The sequence below is a fragment of the Phyllostomus hastatus genome, unplaced genomic scaffold (assembly GCF_019186645.2).
Source record: "Phyllostomus hastatus isolate PE091 unplaced genomic scaffold, TTU_PhHast_1.1 phas_contig_38, whole genome shotgun sequence".
In the NCBI taxonomy this organism is placed as follows: domain Eukaryota; kingdom Metazoa; phylum Chordata; class Mammalia; order Chiroptera; family Phyllostomidae; genus Phyllostomus; species Phyllostomus hastatus.
The window spans coordinates 9,230,871-9,236,870 of record NW_025333869.1 but is presented as its reverse complement, the minus strand read 5'-3'; the positions used below and the strand labels follow the sequence as shown (position 1 = coordinate 9,236,870).

Sequence of the window (6,000 nt, the reverse complement as noted above, 5' to 3'; positions counted from 1 at the left end):
TCTGGGGCATTGTTCAATGCCACAATATATTTGTTGATATTTTGTTTGGAAGATCTGTCTATTTTTGACAGTGGGTGTTGAAGTCCAATACTATAATTGTGTTGCTGTCAATATCTTTCTTGAAGTCCTCTCACATTTTCTTTATGTATTTGGGTGCTCCTATGTTGGGTGCACATATATTTACAATGTTTATGTCATCTTGATGGATTCTCCCCTTGAGTATTATGAAGTTACCTTCTGGGTGTCTCTTTATGGCCCATTTTTGGAACTCTATTTTGTCTGATATAAGTATTTCTACCCCGGCTTCTTTTTCTTCTTTGTTTGCTTGGAAAATTTATTTCCAGTCTTTCACTTTTAGCCTGTGTATAGCTTTTGTCCTGAGGTGGGTCTCTTGTAGGCAAGATATGTGTGGTCATGCTTTCTTATCCATTCAGCTATTCTATGTCTTTTCATTGGAGCATTTAGTCCATTTAGGTTTAAGGTTATTATTGATAGGTACTTATTCATTCCCATTTTCATACCTGTGTTCCTCTCTGTTTCTCTCCCTTCCTCCCTTTCCTTAAAGCAGTCCCTTTAGCATTTCTTGCAGAGCTGGTTTGGTGGAGGTGTATTCTTTTAGACTTCTTTTGTCTGGGAAGCTCCTCATTTCCCTTCTATCTTGCTTGAGAGCCTTGCTGGGCAAAGTAGCCTTGTTTGCAGACCTCTGGTTCTCATTACTTGGAATATTTCTTGCCATTCTCATCTGGCTTGGAGCATTTCCATTGAGAAGTCAGCTGCTAATTTTATCAGGGCTCCCTTGTATGTTACTTCCTGTTTGTCTCTTGCTGCTTTTAAGATTCTCTCTTTGGTTTGGAATTTTTCCATTTTAATTATGATGTGTCTTGAAGTGGGCTTCTTTGAGTTCCTCTTCACTGGGACTCTCTGTGTTTCCTGGATTTTTGTGACTTTTTCTCTCATCAAATTAGGGAATTATTCCATTATTGCTTTTTCAAGTAGGTTTTCTATCCCTTGCTCTTCTTCTTCTCCTTCTGGTATCCCTTTTGTACGAACATTATTATGCTTCGTATTGTCTTGTATTTCTCTTAATCCCTCTTCATTCTCTCTGAGCCTCTTTTCTTTTTCTTGCTATTTTTTTCCTAGTTTGTCCTTCAGCTCACTGATCCTATTTTCTGCTTTATCACCCTGCTTTTGATTCCTTCTACTGTGTTCTTTAGTTCAGAAATTGTATTCTTCATTTCCTCTTGGTCCTTGTTGATAGTTTCTATTTCCTTTTTCATGCTGATATAGTCTTCAGTGAGTTCATTGTAGCTTCCCTGTAGTTCCTGGTGGCTCATTGTGAGCTCATTGAGCTTTCTGACAATCATTCCTTTGAACACAATATGTGATAGTTGTGTTGCCCCTATTTTATTTAGCATTCTTTCTGAGGCTTCCTCCTTTCCTTTCACTTGGGGATTGTTCCTTTGTCTCAGCATTTTTTCTGAGACTCTTCTTCTTAGCCTCAACTTCTTAAATTCATCTGTTTTAGCTCCCTGGGTTTGTGGTGTGAACTTCTGTGGTAGAATACCAGTGAGTTTCAGTGGTGCAGTTTCCTTGATATCCTGAGCTCAGTGGTCTTGGGCTGTCATTTAAGTAGGCTCTGTGTTTGTCTTTGGGTTTTGGTTGTTGTTGGGTCTTTCTTTGGTGGTTCCTGCCCACCAGCTGGTTAAGTGAGGGTCACTCTGTCCACCACCTATTGTATTTTGTTGTGCTGGCGAGGGCAGGTTTTGTTGAAGCTGATTCTTCCATGTGTATAAGGTTTTGAGGATTCTTTCTTGCTCTGGTTCAGTTGTTTGTACTGGGTACTGTCTCTACCGTTTAGTTGTATTTCCAGATAGGTCCTGGATTGAGGTTTGTGTGGTTTCCACTCCCTCCTTCACCTTCTTCTGTTATCTGTTAGTGGTTCCTTTGTTGTTGGGTTTCCTCTTCCAGTGGGTATCCTGGTGTTCACTGTTTCCACCTGCACTTTTTTTTGTGATCCGTTGGAGGGGGAAGGCAAAACGGTTTAAGACAGCAAGAGAGTATTCTATGATATTTACAGTAGCAGCCAGAAGAGAAGAGATAGGAGATCCTTTGGCTATGTATAGTGTTAACTGTGATCTTCCACCCAGCTAGCTGATTTTTAGAAAGGGTGGAAAGAAGATAAGACCCTTGTTGTGGAAGGAAGGATTGTGAGTTGGATCTAGAAGGCAGGGAGGTTGTGGGAGGTGAGATTCTGAGGTAAGGTGAGAGTAAAGGATAGTAAATAGATGTAGTGTGAGAGAGAATAGAGTTAACCACTACAGTAATAAAGTTCAGGAAATTTTAAAGTGGGCTAAGATCTGGGAGGGGTGTTGTGAAGTATTTACAATTGCATGGAACAGCTACTATTTACAATAGTATTAGAACAACAATCATATGACAGAATCTATGTGATCTGGATAATGAGAATAGGGAGTGTAGGACCTTGAGTAGTGTGCTAATGGGACACAGGTGAGGTGAAGGACAGTACATTAGCAATACACTATGCAAGAGGTATCAGGGGAAACCTGTCAGGTGATACAATATAGCCAGCTTAGCAAAGCAGACTATGCAAAAAGAAGAGGAATACAAAAATAGTATTAAGAAAAAGATGTAAGAATAATGGAAAAATAATAATAATACAAATATGCAATAACTTGTAGGTTCTCTGTAATAGCAGAGTCAAATTTGTCTCACTGTCTTGGCTGTTGGGATGCCCCCTCTTTGGATCCAACTCTGGTCTTTTCACAGATCCTGGTTTTTGTCTCACTTGTGGGTATTTAAAAAAGAAAAAAGCAAAAAAAAGAAACAGAAGAAGGAAGGAAAGAGAGATAAAGTTTGAAAGAAAGGGAGAATGAATAAAACAAGAAAGAAGGAAAGGGAGGATAAAGGAATTGAGAGATAAAAAATAATAAAAAGTAAAAAATAAAAAATGCTTTTAAAAAAGCCTCTTACTGATTTCAAACTGGCCATATGTTTTTTTCTTGTCTTGCTGGCTGCAGCAGGCTGAGGTGCTTTTCTCCCTTCCTGATAGCATTCAGTCAGCCTGGACATTCTCCCCAGGACTACCCTGGGTCTCTCCCCTGGGCCTTCAGTGTGGGATCCAGGCCTTCCTCAGAGAGCTGTCTCCCAGGGTTTTGGGAACGTGTGCTCAGCCAGGCCTCCTCTAGTCCCACATCTTAGGGCATACCCTCTTCCCAGGGCTATGGGTTTGTACAGGGCTTTCTTGGAGCTCTGCCTGGCTGGGTGGGGAGTAGGCCAGAGCGATTGCTGCAGCAGAATTCCCCAAACAGTGTCTCTTTTTTCACTTTTTCTTTTTGAGAAATTCCTCTTACTGAAGCCTGGCACTCCATACAGAGGCCTGGCCTCTCACACAGTCCAATTCTCCAGCCAGACTGGGAACTATTGGGGTCAGGACTTGTCATGGCCCAACTCTCAACTCTCCCCGTCTGGCACCCACAGGCTCAGTGGGTGTTCACAGTCCCTGTATGTCTGCCACTTAGTCCTTATTCCTCTCTCCGTGACTTCAAGCAACTGGGTCTCTCCTGGTGCTGCTCAAACCTTGTTAGCCAGGGAGGAAGCAGTTGACCCAGCTCTCTCCCAAGAACCCAGTGGGCGCCTGGCCTGGGGCTGCAGCCGCTCTGGTCCCTGAGCTGGTCCCTGGGACCTTATTATCCTGAAATACTCTCCCTGCCATCTGGTTTTTCAATGTCCGCTACAATTTTTGGTCCCCTATTTTCATATATGGTGGGGTCTGTTGGCTGTTTGCTCTGTTCCTCCATAGATCAGCTAGGTTTTTCTCCCATGTGTAGGGGAAAGTGGACTCTGCACCCTCCTACCTCGCTGTCATCTTCCTCTCTCTCCTAAGTCTTCTTTAGATGTTCTTTAAAAATTGACCAGTGAAGCCCTGCGGTCCTGAACTCTTCTTTGTAGGACGTTTTTGACTAATAACTCAATCTGTTTACTTGTTATGTGCCTAGTCAGATGCTCAGATCCTTCTTGAGTCAGTTTGTGTCTTTCTAGGAACTTTCTATTTCATCTAGATTTTCTAATTTGTCAGCATACAACTATTCATGGTATTTTCTTATAATTATTTTTATTTCTGTAAGATTGGTAGTGATGTTCACTCTTTCATTATTGATTTTATTAATTTAAGTTTTCTCTCTTTTTATCTTGGTCAATCTAGCTGAAGATTTTCCAATTTTGTTGATATTTTTCAAATAACCAACTTTTGCTTTTGTTCATTTTCTCTATTGTTTATTTTTTACTTAATTCAACTTCACTCTAGTTTTTATTGTTTACTTTCTTTTTGCTTGATTCAGGTTACTTTGCTCTTTTATGCCCCGTTCCTTTCTCCCTTCCTCCCTCCCTCCCTTTCTCTTCATCTGAGGACATGCCTATTGATTTTAGAGAGAGGGAAAGGGAGGGAGAAAAAGAGGGAGAGAAACATTGATGCAAGAGATGAACATCAAACCAGTGTCCTGTCTGGAGACCAAACCTGCAACTTTGGTATGTGCTCTGACAAGGAATTAAACCCACAACCTCCAGTTTATGGGACAATGCTCCATCCAGTTGATCCACAGCAGCCAGGGCTATACCTGGTTTCTCAAAGTGAAAGGTTAGGTTATCAATTTGAGATCTTTCTTCTTTTTTTAATATAAGCATTTATAGGTAATAATTTTCCCACTAAGGACTACTTTGGTTGCAACCCATAAGTTGTGTATGTCATGCTTTTGTTTTTATTACCTCAAAGCATTTTCTGATTTTCTTTGTGACTTCTTCTTGAGCTGCTAGTTATTTAATTATGTTTTACAATTTCTGCATTTATCGATCTGCCAAATTTTCATCTCCTAATGATTTCTAATTTCATTGCATTGTATGTGTATATAATTTGTACATTTTCAATCTTTTTAAATTTATTTATTTATTTTTTTTGGTTCCTGGGTTTTATTCAAGAACTTGGTATAAAATGTGTCAGGTAAATAACTTATAATTCTCATCTTCCTCCTCTTCTTCATCCTGATTTATCTGGAAGTAACACAATTTGTAACTCTCTTTGCTGTTAGCAACTACACACTACTAGTCATATAGATTATTCTTCTTCAAATATTTTTTCACGAGATATTTCAAATACCTTTTGCAAAAGGCACCTCAAAAGTTATAGTGGTCTTACTCTTGCTTCTTTCTATGGTTACAATCCCTCCACCAAGGTTCCCAGCTTTTCCATTCACTTTGATTCTCTCCTAAAAGAACTGCTCAAAATTGGCAGCATCCATGATTCCATCCTCTATAGGGTGGTTGCAGTGAAGGGTGAACTTCAAAACTTGCTTCTTTTTCCCCCCCTCTTCACCATAAGCTTTTTCATGGGAGCCATGGTGGCCACAGAGACATAAAACTTGTTTTATGGTCTAGCATACATTTTATCCTAGAGAATGTTTCATGTGCCCCTGAGAAGAATGTATATTCTGTTGTTGTCAAACAGCATGTTTTACAGAGCCTCTTGGGATTAGCTGACTTACAGTATTGGTGAAGTCTTTATTGGTCTTTTGTATATTTGTTCTATCTACTATTGAAAATAATTGAAGTCTCTGTTATCATTGAATTTTATATTTCTCCCTTCAGTTCTGTTAGTTTTTGCTTCATGTATATAGAGGTTTTGCTTTTAGATTCATATGTATTTATAGCTGTATATTCTTGATGGGTTGATCCTGTTACCATTGTAAGGTCAACTAACAATTCTCTGAAAATGGGGTCTTGAAAGACCTACAACTATGCTCTGACCCTTAGATTGTCTGCTAAGCTGCTTGTTTTATCATTGCTTTTATGGAAGGAAAGATTTTTTTGGAGGTTCTAACTCTGGCATTTCCATGACCTCATTCACTCTTTTTCCTTTCTTCATTTTTAAAAAATCATTTATTTGTTGAAGAATCTGAACTGCTTGACTTGCAGTTTTCCATGTTCAGA

The 6,000-nt window shown here is 39.5% G+C and overlaps 1 pseudogene; it reads right to left on the bottom strand.

Annotated features, from left to right (window-relative positions):
* Positions 1 to 5,010: 5,010 nt before the first annotated feature.
* On the bottom strand, positions 5,011 to 5,410 carry LOC123821132 (annotated as a pseudogene).
* Positions 5,411 to 6,000: the final 590 nt, after the last annotated feature.